Consider the following 21602-nt stretch of genomic DNA (forward strand, 5'->3'; position numbering starts at 1 on the left):
ACAAAACAGAGCTGTTGAATACAAATACAGTTGGCTAGCACCTGGAATGACTGCCTGGTTCTCATGCCAGCATATCTGATGGCATTTGGGTGGGGGGTATTTGTTCAATAAGGGAATGTTATAGTATACATCTAAAGCATAAATATGGGTTCTTGTTCAGGACAGTAGGGCATGTATATTAGTAATTTGACAAATAAAAAATGACTAAGGGATTTCCTTGCAGTGTAGAATTAGAACCATAAACTTACAGCACTACATAGATCTCAGTCCATCCTCTCCAAGCATTCTTAACCTGAGGTCCATGAATTTGTTTTTAAAAATATAATTTTGATGTCTAAATATAATGTATTATGTATTATTTATGTCCGTTATATATTTTAAAACATTGTGAGAAGGGATCCCAGGGCTAGAGGTCCATGGAACACACAAAGTTAAGAACCTCTAATTTTATCTAACCTGTACTTCAGCAGGAATCCCTTATACAACATCAAGTAATTATTCAACTTTTGCTTGAAGACCTTTCATTCTGGGGAAAATTCAGTACCTCCCAAGGCATCCTACTCTACTTTTATGTTTTGGCCCAAAGGGCCTTGGAGTCAATAATATGTTATTCTGTGTGAGTGGAAATCATAGGGTAGAAATGGCCTAGGTTATTAGGCCTATGCAAAATGGATTGGGCCTCCCAGTAGAAAATTTCAGGCCCAAAGACAGTGATGCTTGTTCTCAAAGCCTTCATTCTTTTGTCATTAGTGAACTTCTGAGTAGGCTTATGCTACTGCTCCAGGCAGATCCAGGTGCAAGTTTGGTAACTAAATTATTTTTCTTTAAATCAATGCATTAAAAGTTCTCTTCACAAGAACAGTAATAGCAATGGACCGTTATAGCATGCTTTAAGGTTTGGAAAGTGATTTATCATTTGTATCTGCCGTCCATATTTTCAGTTGTGGAAACAGGTTCAGAGAGGGACAAACTAACAAAAAAGGAGTCTGGCTTTTCCAGATACAGTTCAGGGCCCTTTAGCTGAATACTCTTACCTTACTATTTTTTTAATCTAAATCATGCCTAAGGATTATAGTCCTAACCAGCCATCATTAGCTCCTGCTGTTGCCACATTCCCTCCAGCCTCCTCCTCTTCCATCCCTACTCCTAGCTTATTTGCGCCAATTCAGAGTAATGTTGTCATCATTGTTGCTGACTAAGGAGACAAGTGGGTTCTGCCCCATAATTTACTAGTACTGTAGGCTAAATAAGGAAGCTATTATGGGTATATGCAGGCATGTTAGATGGCTTAATATAATGCACAATATTGGAGAATGTTAAGTAAACCAGATTATCTAGACTATGTTACTCAGCTGTGATCCCACAATTTAGGAGCTAGTTGGGAAGTCTCCCAATAGTTTCAGACGAGGAGGGCAGAGGGATGCTGAGCAGAGTCGCCACATTTCTAGGTGGCTGATATTTTCAGGCAAACATGACAGTTTCACTATACTAGTATAGCCTTTGATTTGGAGAAAGGAGAAATCTCTAAAATCTGAACCCTGTCTCTTAAAAATTAATTTAAAAACCCATACTTTCAAATGTAATAGAACTTTGGTAATTGGGTAGTCTGATATATTGAATTCTAAAGTAGTGTGTTTTTAGATTATTATCCAAGGATCTTGAGTTCATGTACATATAATATTCCAGATCATTCCTAACAGTGTTATCAAGTAGAGGTCCTGCTGGGTTGTGCTAATGAAGAATAGATAAAATTCATTTGCATTTGGCCTGTTGGTATCCAACAGGATGCTGTTAAGATGTAAAACAGTTCTTTGAAGTAGGTTAAACATCATCCCTACAGCCTTGGCACTGTTAATTTCCTTAACAAATCTTTTCATACAGAGCTCAGTGTTAGCCAAAGTTTCATCAATTCCAATTCAGGGGTATCTGAATTAATAAGATTTTACTGGATTAAAAAGAGAATCCCTTCTTTGCCAAAAATTTGTCTGAGGGACCTGCTAAAATTATTGTTTTTATTAAGCCCTGAGGGGTGATAGTGACTTCTATTCTTTCTATAATTTCAGGTGCTGATGCTATGGGAGAAATATATGAATTATTTCAAATGTAAAGCAAAAATGTTTTCTACATTTTTGTAAGAACTTATCATTTATAAAATAATATGCCCTTTAGAATTTAGGGCTTAGTAGAAAATTGTGGCATCTAAATTATCTCATTTATTTTGTGTGGAGGGGAGGGCACATTTTATTTAATAGCTTTTTTTCTAGAAGCTTGAAACATTTTACAAATTTCTCATATAATTGCCACAGTAAAATTACCACCATTGTCCTTTCTAGAAACTCATTGACCAAGAATGATTTTTTTTTTTTTAGTGAGGCAATTGGGGTTAAGTGACTTGCCCAGGGTCACACAGCTAGTTAAGTATTAGGTGTCTGAGGCTGGATTTGAACTCAGGTACTCCTGACTCCAGGGCTGGTGCTCTATCCACTGCACCATCTAGCTGCCCCTCAAGAATAATTTTTTTCTGAGCCAGCCTCTTTAAAGTTGGGGCAGAGGAACACAATTTTTCTGTTCTATTCAAAGCTACTACCTATATGGGGAATCAAGCCTGTGGCCTTGGTTTCACTAGCCAACTGAGCTAATCCTCAGATTATTCTCCAGGGTCTATGAACAATGTGATTACTTTTTTATAGATGGAGAAAACTGAAGTAGAGAATTTAAGTGGCTTGCATTTCACTTGGTGAAATCAGTGAGATTGGAATTCCACAGTTCCCTTGATGTGCTAAACGTTGGACCTTATGACTGACTTCTGGTATAGATTTAGTAAATCAGTCATCCATTCACTTTCCCAGTTGAAATAAGCCAATGTAGGCAGTGGTCTTGATATGTACATATAGACAGCTGCCCTTTACATTTAAATATGTCACTGACAGTGATTGTTATTTCTGTGTGGATATGTTGGATTGCCGTGTAGCCAAAATTTGTATACTGTACAAAGATTTTAAAGTGACTCTTTGGTTTGTTTGTCAACATTATTTACAAAGCCTGGCTTTAATTGGGTTTGTCTCAGAAATTCTGTATTCAGTCACATCACTGCTAAAAGCTGTTGCCCATGAGTTTATTACTCTGCCACATTGCTTGAAGCTATTCTTCAATGTGACCCAAGATAGATGTAAAGTCTCTTCTAGCTCTAAATCTCTGATCCTTTGTATCAGTAAGTGAACTGGACTGAGGCTATGCCCAAGGGTGGGTACTTTCTTTGATCTTAGACATTCCAACTTAAACCCAAGTCTGTTGTCCTTCATCCTGACTTTTCTGGCCAAACATTTAAACTGAAGTTTCCGTTGAATGGGCAGATGTGCCAGCTTTTCTCCAAGCTATCTCTGGATACTAATCTCTAGTCACTCTCACTTTACTGTAATTCCCCAACACTAAATTCTTCTTGCTCTGCTTCCTCTGCATCCTACTTCAAACCCTGAGAGTTAAAGTTTATTTTTAACTGTTAATGCAATAGATTTAAAATTACTCCTTACACATTTCAGACTGCTCAACATATATTCCTATTTAGACTAGAATACAACAAACGAACTTATTCCTAACTTTTATTTTCATCCTCATTGTTTTTCAGTGGTTCCTTATTTTCATATTAATATCATATTACTCCCTCTTCCCATTTGAAAACTCCTTTGTGACCAAAAAAACCCCACAACAAAACAAACATAGTCAACTAAAAAAACACACTGACAATGGCTGAAATTGTATTTCTAGTTCCATACACTTAGTCTATTACCTCTTGGCCAAGAAATGGGAAGCATACTTCACCATCAGTTCACTGAAATCAAATTGGTCACTTCCATTCATCAGTACTAAAGTCTTTCAGTATTGTTTCCTTTATATTGTAATCATATAAACTATTCCTGTTCTGCTTGCTTCACTCAGCATCAGTTCATATGAGACTTCCCAAGGTTTTCTTCATTGTCTTCACATTTGACATTTCTTACTTTACGGTCAAATCCATTGCTTTCGTGTACCACCATTTATTCAGCCATTTTCCAATCAGTGGGTATTTACTTTCCTTCTACTACAAAAAAGAGCTGTTCTTTTGTTATTTTTAAATACATGAAACCATACCCTTTCTTCAACCTGTTATGACTAATAGTGGAATTACTAGGTATGTTTAATTGCTATGTATCTTTAATGGGGTTTTTTAAAAATACTTTTAAATATTTAAAATGCCTAATTGTTTTCCAAAGTGGTTGGACCAATTTATAGCTTTACCACTTGTTCATTGGTGTGCCTCTCTTCACACAGCACCTCCAGTATCTACCATATTCATCTTTTGTTATCTTTTATGAAGCTGTGGGCATGAGGTAAAAACCTCAGAACTTTTTAAATTTACAACCTTATTAGTAATTTTGAGGGTCCTTTCATATACTTATTAAATTCCTGTATCCCTTATTTTGAAGACAGCCTGTTTACCTTTTGGGGAGTAACTTTATTCTTATATATTTATATCAATTCTCTAAACATTTTGGATGTAAGATCTTTATCAGAGATATTTGCTGCAAAGATTTTTCTTAGTTAACTGCTTCCTTTTAGATTCAAGTTTCATTGATTTTGTTTGTACTAAAGCTTTTCAATTTTATGTAATTGATCACTTTTTCTCCTTGTTTAATTAAAATTCTCTCATTAGCGATAGTTGTATAAGGTAACTCATTCTATTTTTCTCTGATTTTTTTAATGACATGACCTTTTACATTTAGGTCATGTACTCATTTGGAGCTTTTTATTTTACACGGTGTAAGAGGTTGACCTAAAGCTAATTTCTGTCAAATGAATTTACATTTTTCCCGGGAGTTATTTTTGGGGAATTTTTTACCCCAGTAATTGGTGTCCTTGAGTTTTCAATAGTTTTCAGGAGAAATTAATGACTGAATTTTACTTTCCATCAAGACCAGGCACTTTGAGAACTGAGGAAGAAAGGTACAGAAACTAAAATTATTTAATAGGTCCTTTAATCAAAATGTGGTGCTGTGTTTGTATTGCTGGAAAGAATCAATTAATTGGCAAACATTTATTAAGTGACTGCACTGTGCCAGACACTGTGTTTAGTGTTGGGAAAACAAAGGACAAAAATTAAACAGTCCCTGTCCTCAAGAAGTTTATTGAGGGAGATACGGATGTGTCTCCTAATACGCATGTAAGTCTAAATGAAATGAACACAAGATGATTGGGAGCAAGGGCAAGTAATAGCTCTTTGTGGGTCAGGGATCAGAAACAGAAGGGGAAAATCCTGTTGCATGCACTTCTGCCCAGGGGTGGATATATACTTTGATCTTACACATTTAAAAAAAAAAAAACTTTCCATAAAACCATGTTTCCTAAATGCTGTTCTGTCTAGTTGGGTGAAATCTAGTTCTTTCATTCATGGAAAAATTAGACTACACCATTTGGTCACCAGAAGGAACATATTGAAGACATCTTCATTAAAAACCAATATTACACTTTAAAAAGCTATTAATACCTATACTACACAAAAGCTGTTCAAGAAAACCAAACTCCTTTTGTGAGACAAATATATTCTGAATACCTAAACCAGGAAGGATAAAATAAAGAAAAAGAATTATAGATCTGTCACCAATGAATATTGATGAGAAAAATTTTAATACTAGAAAAACACTATAGTGATATAATTTTTTGAAAGTCACTGACAAAGTTGGGGCAGCTAGGTGGTACAGTGGATAGAGTCCCAGGCCTGGAGTCAGGAAGACCATTCCTGAGTTCAAATCAGGCATCAGACATTTACCAGTTGTGTGACTCTGGGCAAGTCATTTAACCTTGCTTGCCTCAGTTTCCTCATCCATAAAATGAGCTGGAGAAGGAAATGGCAGACCATTCCAGTATCTCTGCCAGGAAAACCCCAAATGGGTTAACGTGGAGTCAGACAACTGAAATGACTGAACAACAGGATCACAAAGGTGAATATGTAACAGGGATACAAGGATGGTTCAGCACTAGGAAAACAATTGAGATTAGTAAACATTGAAAACAAAAACACCCTAAACCATGTGACTATTACTGGATACAGAGACTTGGACAAAGCACAAGGATAAAATTATAAATCTAAAACCAAAAACTGATACTTGCAACTGAGAACCTTCCCAGTAACAGAGGAATAAATAACCCTCTTCACTGCTACATGACAAAGTTTTAGAAATGCTATTGATAATAATAAGAAGAGTAAAAACATTGGTAAGGAGGAAACAACATCCCTATTTACTGATTAAAAAAAAATAAATGTCTTGGTTGCTATTGTTCTGTCCCCCTTAACCAAGAGAAATGGAAACATACAATGTTTTACCTTGGATAAAGAACTGACTCGAGTCGGAGAACCTGGGTTCAAATCCTACCTCTGAAACTACTTGGGTAAAATCACTTCATCACCCCCACCCTGGGCTTCAGTTTCCTCATCTGTAAAATTATGGACTTGAACCAGATGACCTCTGAGGTTCTTTTCAGTTCTGGATTTCTGATCCTCTGTTCTATTTTTACTACCATTACTATCTTCACTGTCTTGTGAGTGACAGTAACTAGAACCCAGCTTGCAAAAGCTATATTCAGTGCTAAATACTCAGCAAGTTGGCAGTGGACAGAGGAAGGGCCCTGAAGTCAGGAGAACCTGAGTTCAAAACCAACCTCAGACACTTATTAGCTATATAACCCTGAACAAGTCACTTAACCCTGTTTGTCTCAATTTCCTCATTTGTAAATGAGCTGGAGAAGGAAATGGCAAACCACTCCAGTATCTTTGCCAGTAAAACCCCAAATAGGATCACAAAGAGCCAGACACAACTAAAATGACAACAAAAATATACATGGCTTAGCTCCCTACCTAGATTCTTCCATATTCTTCCCCACCAAAAAAGGAAATCACAAGCCATTATTTCTTGGTTCAAAAGTGTTTTTTATTATTTTTAATACAAAAAACCTTAAAAGTGTTATTTCTTATTTAAAATGTATTTTTCCCAAAAATAGGAGAAGCTAATCATTCTCCAAACCTCAAAGATGTGAAGTTTAACAGACTGCTAAGGACCAAACTAGTTCCCAGAGATGAGTTAAGAATGCTGTTAGTCTAGTCTCAACAATACAATGATCCAAGACAATCCCAAAGGACTAATGATGAAGCATACTATCCACCTCCAAAGAAAGAACTGATATTGATTGAACACAGACTGAAGCATGCTATTTTTCACTTTCATTTTTTTCTTTAATACAAGTTTTCTTATACAAAGTTTCACATAATTGCACATGTATAACCTATATCTGATTGCTTACTGCCTCAGGAAGGGGGGAGGGGGGGAGGGGAGGGAGGGAAGGAGGGATAAAATTTGGAACTCAACTTTAAATAAAAATGTTTATTTTTTTTAAAAGAATACTGTTAGTCATAGTTGATGTGCTGGTTTTGCTGGTCTATTTTTTCGTTTTTAGTTGATTTTACAAGCGATTGTTTGATCCATAGAAGAGGGATGTATTCAGCAATGAACACATATAACAACACAATGTAAAAACAAAAGGTGTCACATAAATATTAGAGATATTATCTCTGTCAAATTTTCCTTTAAGCATTCAGTGGCTACACACTGAACTAAGTGCTATGAGAATCTTACAGAGGATGAAGTGTGATAACTGCCTTTAAAGACTGAAGTAGAAATGCTACTTTTTCATTCAAGTATGGCTATCACTAATCTGGATAGCTGCATGCCACAGTGGTTAGAGTGCTGGGCTTGGAGTCAGGAAGACTCCTCTTCCTGAGTTCAAATCTGGCCTCTGACACTTACCAGTTGTGTGACCCTGGACATTACTTAATCCTGTTTGCCTCCATTTCCTTATCTGTAAAATGAGTTGGAGAAGGAAATGGCAAGCCATTCTAGAATCTTTGCTAAGAAAACCCCAAAAGGGGTCACGAAGAGTCAAATAGCACTAAAACAACAGAACAACAATACACTAATCCATTTGATACTGTAAAAAACTGAAAAGTCTACCAGAAACTAGGTACAGATTTACATCTCACTCTACCAAGATAAATTCCAGATGGATATATGACTTATACATAAAGAGCAACATCATAAACAAATCAGAAAAAATCAATGAAAAAATTACCTTTCAGATTTATGAATAAAGGAACAGTCATAATCAAATAAGAGATGGAGATAATCTCAGAAAATAAAATGAACAATTTTGATTAAATAAAATTTACATAAGAACCAATGCATCTAAAATTAGAAGAGAAACAGAAAAGGAATTTTTATACCAAATTTCTTTAATAAAGTTCTCATTTCCAAGATAGTGTAAGGAACTGATGGAAGTTTATTTTTTTTAATTGGAAAAAATGTTCCAAATACTAATAGAGAAATGCAAATTAAAATATCCAAGGTTTTACCTCAAATTCATTAGACTGGCAGTTGACAAAAACAGAAAATGACAAAAGTTGAAAGGGCTACAGAAAAATAGGCACATTGATGTACTACTGCTAGAACTTGTGACTTGACTGGTCCAGCCAATGGTCTTTGACCTAGCAATACCACTACTAGGTCTATTCACCAAAGAGATCAAAGAAAAGAGGGGGAAAGCCATAACAAAAAATATTTTAGCAACTCTTTCTGTTGTGTCAAAGAACTACAAACTAAAGGAATGTCCATCAATTGTGGAATGGCTGAACAAATTAAATTATATGAATGTAATGGGATATTATTCTGCTATAAGAAATGACATGGGGCAGCTAGGTGGTGTAGTGGATAGAGCACCGGCCCTGGATTCAGGAGGACCTGAGTTCAAATCCGGCCTCAGACTCTTGACACTAGCTGTGTGACCTTGGGCAAGTCACTTAACCCCAATTGCCTCACCAAAAGAAAGAAAGAAAGAAATGATGAAAAGGATAGTTTTGGAGAAACCCAGGAAGACTTGTATGAAGTGATACAGAATGAAGTGAGCAGAACCAAAACAATTTCTACAACAAAACTAAAAGTAAAAAGATTTGGAAAGATTTAAGAACTCTTCTCAATATAGTGAGTAACCGAATATAATTACAAAGGACCTATAATGAAGCATGCTAACCACGTCCTCACAAGGAGGTGATGGAATTAGGGTATAGAATGAGACACAGAGTTTTGGGACGTAACCAATGCAGGAGTTTCTTTTGCTTGACTATGCATATGTATTACAAAAGTTTTGTTTTTATTTTTTTCCTAGAGAAGGTGAAGTAAAAGGGAGAGAAAACAGATTTTTTTGTTTTGCATTTAAATTAAAATTTTTTAATTGGCATAGAAGCATTATATGGATGTTATTAAACAGTTCAAATATGTGGACATCTGCTAGGGATGTTTAGCCTGGGGAAGAGATGAGTGAGACATGATAGCTGCCTTCCATGAAGCCCTAACATGGGAAAAAGACAAGAGATTTATTCTTGTAACCCTAGAGTGTAGAACTAGAATGAATGAGATTAAGTTACTGGGAAACAAATTTTGACTGTTAGGAAGAGCTTTCTAGTAATTAAAGCTGTCCAAAAATGGAATAGACTGACTCACAGTATCAAATTCCCTATCACTGATAGTATTCAAACACAGAGACGATGACCATCTGTCATAGATTTTGTCTAGGAAATTCTTGCATAGAGTGGGAGGTTGGAGTATATCTCTTAAGATTCTGTGTACACTAAGGTTCCTTCTAACTGAGTTTGTGATAAAATACTATAGTTTGGAATGCCTTTTGCTTTTAGACCTCTAAGAGCTTAGTTTTGAAAAAAACAGTTCTGTAGTGGAAAGAGAAAGTCACATTATAAGATTTTGGAAACTGCCTATTTTATTAAAATAAAAACTTTCAAATATTTATACCTTGAATTCAATTGAAGAAGAAATAAACACCATTTTTTTAAAAAGTCGAGCTATGGGGATTAGGGGAGTGATCTATATACCATGTGTGATTAAACTTGGCTTAAAGAGACAAACTCTCGTGTCCCCACAATTTCATATAGTGTCTGTTTTCTATTGCATTACTCTGAAATGTGATATATGTGCATTTTTGAGAGATGATATCTCTGAAGGCACTGTTGAATACCATGCTTAAACTTCATTTAAATATTGAGTGTTTTGTGTTTAACCAAAAACATCTTGAATAGAAAGTCCCTCAACATGTATAAAAGGGAACTAAACTGTAGAAGGGCTTTGTAAGGTAGAATAGGAATAGTATTGTTGTTCTCTGGTGAAATAAAGAAATCAGTCAGTATGGAATTTGTTTGAGACTTTGCTGAGGTGGGTGTTATTGACTCATCTTAGAATGGAATTTTGATAGGCTCTTAAAAGTGTTTTAGGTATGTGAATTGTATTCCTTTTATTAGTAAATTTTCACATATGTGGGAGAAAAGCAGAAGTACTGTACTGAGACTTAGGAAATATGACATCTACTTCCATCTTGCCTTCAGACAATGGTGTAAATGTATGCAAATAACATACATATGTATTCATACATATGTGTATTATATATTGTCACATATATGAGAGTATATATCTATATCTTCACGTATATGAGAATATATATGTATGTGCGCTGCATGTTCATGTTCACATATATGTGTATGTATATTGACACAGACACGGACATGTACATGCATATCTTTGTGTCTCAAGGTCTGCCACCAAGATTCATGATGTTCGGTAATGTTGCTAGAGTCTTTGTTCTCATTAGTATACCACTACTGAGTGTTACTGAACTGCCTTTTCTTGAGCCCTGGACCTGTGGGTACTGACTTTCATTGCTGTTTAATGACAGATTCATGAATGAGGTCTGTCGATTTTAGGTGTATTTTAGGAAAAGTTTAAAAAAATTATACCGGACTATAGCAGAACTGCAGTGAGTCCAGGGAAATGTGACTATAGCTATAGAACTGAGAGATCATAAAAGCGGGTAAAAACTTTGTCCTGAAGGGAGGAATTGTCCATAGAAGTGATTAACAAGAGTAATTTAGAAATATGGCCTGTGGGGACCCTTTCGATCAAGGTTAGGATGTTTGGATTTGGAATCTTTATTGAAATAGCAAGTTGGGGGGGCTGCTATGAGGGGTGTGATGAGTTAGCCAAGAGAAGAATGTTATGAGAAGTCTCTTTATATACCAAATAGCACACCAAATACTGAACTGGGAAGCATAAGACCAAAAAAGCATTCCTGAGTTTACTCATAATTTGTTCCAGGACACTGCCTAAGTCATAGTCTCTCTGTGCTTCACTTTCCTTTTGTGTATAATGGAAATATGATTACTACTTCCTTACTATTAAAACCATTGCTAAGGCTTGAACACCTCTGAAATTAAATGAGATAATGTGAAAGAGTTTGTAAAATGAAGTTCCATACCAATTTAAGGTGATTATTAGAGGACTCCAGTGTTAGAGGTCACATGTCCCTGCTGTTTAACTTATGTGATCTTGCTTAATTTCCTCATCTGTAAAATGATATGGCCAGACTAGATGATCTCTAAGGACCTTTCAGTGTCCAAATCCCGTGATGCTATAGGATCAGGGCTCCACAGATTATACAATAACAGGAATACAGAAAGGGCATTCAATGCTTTATTCTTTCATAATCCATAAATGACAATAATAACTAATATTTGGGCAGCTAGGTGGTACAGTGGCCATCCAGAGTGCTAGGCTTGGAGTTGGGAAGACTTGTCTTTCTGAGTTAAAATCTGGCCTCAGACACTTACCAGTTAGATGACCCTGGGCATTACTTAACCCTATTTGCCTCAGTTTCCTCATCTGGAAATGGCAAACCACTCTAGTATCTTTGCCAAGAATTTCTCAAATGGAGTCACAAAGAGTCAGACATGACTGAAACAACTGAACTACAACAACAACAAAACTAATATTTACACATTACTTCAAGGTTGGCAAAAGCATCTTCATACATATCTCAATTGAAGGAAGGGAAATAGTGGGAGATAAGGCTGGAACAGTAGGTACAGTTCAAATTGTGGTGGTTTTTTAATAACATTCTAAGAAGTTTGGACTTCGTCTTGTATGCAGCAAAAAAAAGTAAATTGATTTTCCTGTTTCTCTTATTAGACTAACTCAACAAGCTTTTATTGAGCATACATTATATATATATAAAATAGTGCTTGGTGCTAAGAAGGACACAGAAGAAGTCTAAGACATGATTTTTGTTCTTTGGGAATGTCTAGTTTATTTGGGGAGTTAGACCCACGTGTAATGATGAAGTAACAATACAAGGCCAACATGAGTGGCAAAGGCAATACGTGCTATATGGTGATAGGAGCAATTGTAATGAGACACTCCATATTGGTAATATATGTTGGTGGCATCAGAGCCACATCTAAAGCTACTACTTCTAATGCCTAGTTTGGGGGTCCTGAATACCATTCATTGACTTATTTCAACATTAATTTATTAACTACCTTTGTGCAGAGCACTCTGGGAGAGACATAGGTTAGATGAGAGATGATGCCTGCCCTCATAGATATGGTAGTCTAAAATGGAGCTATCATACATGCATAGCAATAACACAAAATTCTACATAAGTGCTCTGTGAGTTCAGGGGGATAGATGCGTGGGGGAAGTGTCACCAACTGGAAGACTGGACACTTTGGGCAGGAAATGGTTTAGAGGATGGGTTGTAATTCAATGAGGAAACAGGGCAAGAATTTGAAAGGGCAAATCTGAATATTTTCATGCTAATTTTGATAAGTTTTTCATTCCTTTCTCTAAGGGTATATTTTGTAAGTTTTAACATTTATCTTGATAAAGGATAATCTTATTACACTTTTCCTCAAAACTCTACCTCCTTGTGACTTCCTAGGGTCTATTAAGAGTATGGCCCTTTTGAAGCAGAAAGCTGGGAAACAGTTTTTACAGCCAGTATTTCTGATAAATGCCTCATTTCTAAAATATATAGGAAATGAAAGCAAATTTATAAGAATGCAAGTCCTTCCCCAATTGAGAAATGGTCAAAGGATATGAACAGGCAGTTTTCTGATGAAGAAATCAAAGCTATTGCCATATGAAAAAATGCCCCAAATCACTACTGATTAGAGAAATGCAAATCAAAACAACTTTGAGGCATCATCTCACACCTATCAGATGGGCTAATATGACAAAAAAGAGAAATAATAAATGTTGGAGAAGCTGTGGGAAAATTAGAACAATAATGCATTGTTAGTGGAGCTGTGAACTAATCCAACCATTCTGGAGAACAATTTGGAACTATGCCCAAAGGGCTATAAAACTGCACATACCCTTTGACCCAGCAATACCACTATTAGGTCTTTATCCCAAAGAGATCATAAAAAAGAAAAAGGACCCACATGTACAAAAATACTTATAGCTGCTCTTTTTTGTGGTGGCAAAGAATTGGACATTGAAGTGATGCCCATCAATTGGGGAATGGCTGAACAAGGTGTGCTATATGAATGTAATGGAATATTATTGTGCCATAAGAAATGATGAGCAGGCAGATTTCAGAAAAACCTGTACTTCCATGAACTGATGATGAGTAAAATGAGCAGAACCAGGAGAACATTGTACACAGTATCAACAACATTGTGTGAGGATCAACTGTGATAGACTTAACTCTTTTCAGCAACACAACGATCCAAGATAATTCCAAAGGACTCATGATGGAAAATGCTCTCCACAGCCAGAAAAAAGAACTGTGGATTCTGAATGCAGATTGAATCATAGAGTTTCTACTTTTTGTGTTGTTTTTTTTTCTTTTTGGAGGTTTTTTCCTTTTGTTCTAATTCTCCTTTCACAACATGACTAATGTGGTAATATGTGATTGACTGTACATATATATATAATGCACATGCATATATACATACATATATGTGTATATATACATATACATATATACACACACATACATATATATACATATATATATCCTATATCAGATTGCTTGCTGTCTTGGGGAGGGCGGATGAAAGGGAGGGAGGGAGAAATATTTGGAACTAGAAATCTTATAAAAACAAATGGTGAAAACTATCTTTACATGTAACTAGAAAATAACAAAATAGTTTTATGATTTAAAAAAATATGACCCTTTCTTCAGTCACTGAGGCTCTAAATTGGAGTCCTTTTTCATTTCTCCCTTCCCCTTATTTCCTTCATCCAGGGAATCACCAAGTCCTACTGGTCTGTACTCTACTATGTTCCGCAAACCAGTCTATTCCTTTCCGTTTTCACTACAACTACAATTTTATCACACTCCCTTGGATGGACTATTGCAGTAGTTTCCTAACTTGGCCTCTTGGCTCCAGTTTCCTCCAAACACCACTACTAGATCAATATCCCTATAAAAACTACTTTGGGCAGCTAGGTGGTTCAGTAGATAGAGCACTGGGCCTTAAGTCAGGAGGACCTAATTTCAAACCTGGCGTCAGACACTTCCAACTGTGTGACCCTGGGCAAGTCACTTAACCCTATTTGCTTCAGTTTCCTCATCTGTTAAAATGATCTGGAGAAGGAAATGGCAAATCATGCCAGTATCTTTGCCAAGAAAACCCCAAATGGGACTATGAAGAGTTGGAAACAACTCAACAACAACAACAACAACAACCACAACAACCCCATCCATAAATCATCCATACCTATATCCAACCTTTGCTATATTTATTCACATCCTCCATTATGTTCACCACCTGGAGTCAGGCCCAGCACTTTATCCACCGAGATGCCCTTATCTGGGCTGCGTAATCATTATCTTTCATTCTCACCAGATGAACAGACATCTCATATTCTCATGTTACTTAATGACATCCTTTACTTCAATGCCTCTTTTTCTTTCCTTATTATTTCTCTACCATATCATAGAAAACTCTTCACCCTGGAAGTTCACTTACCCCTGGACATTACTGAAAGTACCTTCTGTCCTTGCAGCCTTTCCCTCTGATCAGTTGATTCATCCCAGAACCACCATTTTAAAGAGATCTCCCTGATCAGTATGTCTTCATTCTTCTCTAGGCTGCATTCTTGATTCTCTACACTCACTACCCCATATCAAGTACCTTCATTTCTTCTTCTCCTTCCATCACCACTTCCCTTTTCATCTTCCTTTCATGTGTTATGTTTTCCCATTAGAATGTAATAGCAATATATTTTATTTATTTATTTTGTGAGGCAATGAGGGTTAAGTGACTTGCCCAGGATCACACAGCTAGTAAGTGTCAAGTGTCTGAAGCCAGATTTGAACTCAGGTCCTTCTGAATCCAAGGTCAGTGCTTTATCCACTGCACCACCTAGCTGCCCCTTGCTGTTCTATCTTTCAAGGAATCTTGCCTAATTTTGCCATATACAAAGATGTCTTGTTGAAAGAGAACCTTGAGAGACTCATTTTACTCTTGAACAGTTAGCACAAGAGCTTGTATTCTCTATATCTCGGTAATTGTGTGATGATAAAGCAGTCTAATGAGATGTGTATTTTATTCTCATCAGAAATTTATGTAGAAGAGAAAGTAGGCTTATGTTAGAATCACATAAAATAATACTTATAAAGTACTTTGCAAACATTAAAAAATCATATAGACTTCATCTCCTATAATTATTTTGTTGACCTTATCTTCTGAGACTCTTCTACATGATAGCAATAACAACTTAACATATATATATATATATATATATATACATATATATATATATATATATATATATAACCATTCTACAGTTTACAAGCACTTCCTTGGACATCATCTCATTTAATCTTCACAATAAGAAAAAATAGGCTAGGCCAAGGAATCTTAATGGCTTGTGTACCTTTTGGCAGTCTGATGAAGCCTATGGAGCCCTTCTCAGAATAATGTTTTTAAATGCATAAAATAAAATATTTAACATTACCAAAATTATATTGAAATACACTTATGGAAATAATAAATCCCTGGACCCCCTAAAATCTATCTATGGACACCCTAAGAGCCTGTGGACTCCAAATTAAGAATTCCTGGGCTAGGAATTTTTTTCTTCATATTTATGGATGAAGAAATTGAAGTTCATTTGCCCAAGGTTATGCAATCAATAGATGACAGAGCTGAGACAAACCCAAGTGCTTTGTGCTCCTTCAAAAAGAGTAGCTCATATTTATTTATCCAGTGTTCTAACAAAAATACTTTCCTTACAACAATTCTGCAAGGTAGGTAGTGTATTATTAACCATAACCGCGTATTGAAATGTTGCTGTTTGGCATAGCAGGTAAGGCACCATGCTTTGTCCATAAAAGTTCAGTCTTGCTAAGGGTCAGTCATCCTTTGAAAAAGCCTACTTTTGCCATCAAACCTCAGATAAGATGGATTTTGGTGCTTGGGGATCTAGACTCTGAAACTCTCATCTTTTGTCTCTGATACTGTGATTTTAACACTGGTGGGGTTGGGGAGGAAGAGGCTGGGGACAGAGCCAAGATGGCAGAGAGAAGCCAGGAAGTTGCCTGAGCTGTCCCAAATTTCCCTCAGAAACAACATTAAATCAAGCCTCTAAACAAATTCTGCAGCTACAGAATCTATACAAAAGACAGAGTTAAACAGATAACTTAGAGGACCATGGCATTGAGGGTGATGTCATGACTTGCAGTGAATTGGATTTAAGTGAGGGAGGTCCATGCAAGGTCACCAACCTCACTCTCTCCTCCAGAGCCATCAGGGTCCAGTGACAAGATATATATCAGGACAACTGGATATGGGCCTGGATGTTTAAGGCAATTGGAGTTAAGTAACTTGACCAGGGTCACACAGCCAGTAAGTGTCTGAAGTGAAATTTGAACTCCAGTCCTATAACTTAGAAGGACTACAGTAGTGGGCTGTTTCATTTGGGTAAAAGGGGAGCATAGCACAGCACAGAGGGTGTCTGGGCAGCTGTACAGATCAGCAACTGAGGCCCCTTGGTCCTGGTGTCCTGGCTCAGCAAGTTAGTGGCACAGCAGGACAGTTGTGAGGTCTCCAATGCCAACAAAGAAGATAAACTGCTAGGTGGGGTATCTCATATACAACAGGTACAACCAGCCTGGGCTGACCCAGCACATTGAGGAAAGAAAGCCTCTGAGTCCTCAGAGCAGAAAGCCAGTGATAAGGCCCTTGGCATCCAGAAAAAGAAGCTTGGAATAGTGCCACCTGTGCCCCAGGAAAAAAGGTCAACTTTAAAAGTCATGAAATATGTTGAAATATGAGTAAGAAACAGAAAAGAACCTTCACCATAGAAGGCTACTGTGGCAACACAGAAAACCAAAACACAAACTCAGGAAAGGACAACACTGTCAAAATACCTACATGCAAAGCCTTAGAGAGGAAGATAAATTGGTCTCAAGACCAAAAGGGCTTCTTGGAAAAGCTCAGAAAGGATTTTATAAATCAAATAAAAGAGGCAAAAGAAAAAAATGGGAAAAGAAATGAGTTATGCAAGAGAGAGTCAATAGCTTGGAAAAAGAAGGACAAAAATTGACTAAGGAAAACAATTCCTTAAAAAATACAATTGCCCAAATGGAAAAGGAGGTGCGAAAGTGGATTGAAGAAAATAATTCCTTAAAAAAATGGAATTGGGCAGATGAAAGCCAATGTCTTTGTGAGACATTAGGAATCAAACAGAATCAAAAGAATGTAAAACTAGAAGAAAATGTAAACTAGCTCATTGGAAAAACAACTGACCTGGAAAATAGATCGAAGAGGAACAATTTAATAATTATTGGATTACTTAAAAGTCATGATAAAAAAAACAACAATAACAAAAAACCTGCACAGCACATGTAAGGAGATTATCACAAACTGCCCTGATATCCTAGAACCAGAAGGTAAAATAGTCACGGAAAGAATCCATCAATAACCTCTTGAAGGAGACCCCAAAATGAAAACTCCAAGTAATATTGTAGTGAAATTCCAGAATTATCAAGTAAAGGAGAAGTTACTGTAGGCAGCCAGAATGAAATAATATAAATATCAAGGAGCCACATTCGGAATTACACAGGACCTGGCAGCTTCAACAGTAAAGGCTTGGAATGTAATCTTCCAGAATGCAAATGAGCTTGGATTGTAACCAAGAATCAAATACTCAGCAAAACTGGGCATAATCTTTCAGATGGAAAGATAGACAGTCAATGAAATAAGGAACTTTAAAACTTTCCTGATGAAAAGACCAGGACTGAACAGAAAATTCAGTCTTCAAACACAAGACTCAAGAGAAGCATAAAAAAGTAAAACAAAACAAAAAAAAAAACGTTATTCAATAAGGTTTAAATGTTTACATCCCTACATGGGAAGATAATACTTGTAACTCTTGAGAAGTGTATCTCTACCAGGGTCAATAGAAGGAGTATATATATATAGACAGAGCATGTGGGTATAAGTTGATTTTGATGTGATGAAAAAAAAATCTTGAGGAGTGAAAAATGGATTGTACTGGGAGAAGAGGAAAGGGGAGGCAGAATGGGGTAAATCACATCACATGTGAGGCACAAAAGACCTATTACAGTAGAGGGAAAGGAGGGGGCGGGGTGAGCATTTTTGGAACCTTACTCTCATCAGTTTGGACTCAAAGAGAGAATAACATATGCACTCAGTTGTGTATAGAACGTTATCTTACTCTGTAGAGAACTAGGCTGTGAAAGGGTAAAGAAAAGGGTGGGGGGGGTGTTGATAGAAGGGAGGGCAGCAGTAGGAGGGAAAAGGTGAAAGGGAGGAGGCTGATAAAAGGGAGGTCAAATTGAGGGAGGTGGTGGTCAGTGACACTGACCAGGGCTGAGTTGGGATTTTTCATCCCCTAACACAGTCCTACTCTGGGCATGGCATAGTTCCTACTTCAACAGTGAGGGTTTCTTCAGTCTACCACAGTGACAGCTGAAATGTCTTTGTTTCCAGTACTCTTTCCTTGGCAGAGAGAGTCAAGCAAGGGCCCCAGCATACTGAACTTTAGTCAGTCAGCGATGCCAAGGCCAAGGACCAGGGCAAAACCAATTCTTTGCTTGCTATTCTTTAGTGGGGTTTTTTGTGTGTGGCAGTCTTGGTGTTAGAAATAAGAATGTTGATGAAGGTTTGAAGAGTAGGGTGTGATGTGGTGTGTGTGTGTGTGTGTGTGTGTGTGTGTGTAAAACTAATGTGATTAAACTGGATTTGGACACTGAGTTCCTGAAGATATTGAACATTAGTGGTAACAGCTGTTACCTTTCCCATTAGTGGAGAAAGTGAGGGAGAAGGTGGGGTAAGAAACGACTTTGTTTAAAGTATGTTTCTTTGGAAAACTGAAGCATAAAACCATTGAATTAAGCCTGAAGGAGCACATCTTCCCAAAGTAAGTGGATATTTCTTTCGAGTCAGTTCAGTTAGAGAAGTTATTGAATATGAAGGAGAGAGCTCTGAGCCAGGGATGGGTAGCAGCATTCTGGGTGTGCCTATTGGGTGTGTTTTGCATGTACTTTTCTCCTTGATCTATAGTCATTTAGGTTCCTTCTGACCTTGGGGAACCATGACTTTTGCCCATAACTTCAAGAATGGTTGTCCATGTCTTCCCTCTGAAGGAGAATCAATAGAGTCAGGAGCTGGCTGACTTGGCCGGCCAAGTTCTTCTTACTGCTCATCTTCTGCCACATCTTGAGGAGCCCGAGAGATGACAGTTATTAACCATATCAGTTCATTCCTTTTGGAAACCAAGTTCCCATGAGAAAAGCAGTGTAGGTCACAGTATTGGAAGTTTCCCAGAAAAGAATTATAGGACATTTCTCTTAACTGGCTGCCCCTTCCTCTATAATCTTTCCACATTAAAGGAAAGGGGTGAGGGTGAGGTTGGAGAAAACTCTGGGGGTAGATTCTTTTTTTAACGTCTAATTTTTATAGCCAAATTTGTCATACTATTTCAGATGAAATTTCTTCCTTTAGCTATGATTCCAGCTAGGAGGGCTGATGCCTTGAGGGCCTCTTTCAAAGTTAATGGTCAATTTTTTAACATGTCTGCAATTATTCTGCATATTTGTATGGGGGAATTTTTGTATGATTTATTTGACATTTTCTATCACATTATTTTTGCCCATATCCATTTTCCAATCTGTATGCATTTAAAAAATATTAATCAGCTTCCTGTTCTCTGAAGTCATGGAAGTTAGAGGTATTTCTTTTTTTAATCTAGATTTATAATTTCATGAATATGAGTAACTCCTGGTACAGAAAATCTCCACTGAGGTAGATCCAAAACTCCCTTGTGAGAGTTTTGTCTCTGTCTTTGTACTCTGAGAGATTTGTCTGGGGGCACTGAAGGGTTCACTAACTTGCCCATGTTCACACAACTCATATAAGTTAGAGGCAGTACTTGAACCCAGATCTTGCTGACTTCATGGAAGGACCTCTGACCATGCTACTTTTCTAGAGGTGATATTGCTAAATGAAATTCACTGGAAGTCTCCCAAATTTACTTTTAAAAAATTATTTCCAGGGGATATCTGGGTGGCACGATGGAGAGAGCACCAGTCCTGGAGTCAGGCGGACCTAAGTTCAAAGTCGGCCTCAGATACTTACTATCTGTGTTACTCTGGCCAAGTCACGTAACCCTAATTGCCTCCAAAAATTTTTTTGGCCTCTTTCCCTATCAAAAGTTTTGTTAGAATAAGAGAGAAACAGAATAGTTTGTGTTCATTTATTTTTTGGCTCACCCTCTACTGAAAAACAGTGAAATGGTTAATATAATTAAACAAACATTTTAAAACTTAATCTGAATATTAGTTACCTATAGTCATAATATTGGGGTTTCAGATTTTTAATTAATGAGTAGATAGCATCTAGCCCGAATGACCATCTGCCAAACTACTATGTGGATATCAGATGTCCCTAAAAGCACTAAGACATCCCCATTATAGGTACTGCCTTTGATATCAAGTTGTTTCATTAGTTTTTATTATGTCAAAATATATGCATTCTATTCTTAACTCTGTCCTAATATTAAAATGAATCAGCCTTGTCTCAAAAATACTGCTTATGAAAACAACAACAACAACAAAAAAGATAGGATAAAAATATACAAATGACGAATATGACCTTAGTCCTAGCATTCCAGAACCATAGAATCTCAGTGTGAAGAGGGACCTCAGAATTCATTTAGTTCAGCTCAGGCACAAACAAGAATTTCCTTGACAAGGTATCCAATAAATAGTTACCCAGACCTGACTCCAGGATCCCTAGCAAGTAGAATCCACTACCTGCCAAGGCAACAGAGTACACTGGTAGATCATTTTAATTGTCTGAAACTTTTCCCCTACGTTGAACTGATATCTGCCTCTGTGCAACGTTTATCAGTTGTTCCTGTTTCTCTTCTCTGGGGCTAAGCACAACACATCTAATCTGTCATCCATGTAACAACCCTTCACATTCTTATAGTTGGCTACCATGCACTTCCAGCCTGAACAAGATAAGTAGAAGCAGTCTTTAAGAAACAAACTAGGGGACAGCTACGTGGCACAGTGGATAAGGCACTGGCCCTGGATTCAGGAGGACCTGAGTTCAAATCTGGCCTCAGACCCTTGATACTTACCAGCTGTGTGACCCTGGGCAAGTCACTTAACCTTCACTGCCCCGCAAATGGAGA

This window comes from Dromiciops gliroides, chromosome 6, assembly GCF_019393635.1.
Source record: "Dromiciops gliroides isolate mDroGli1 chromosome 6, mDroGli1.pri, whole genome shotgun sequence".
NCBI classification, from domain to species: domain Eukaryota; kingdom Metazoa; phylum Chordata; class Mammalia; order Microbiotheria; family Microbiotheriidae; genus Dromiciops; species Dromiciops gliroides.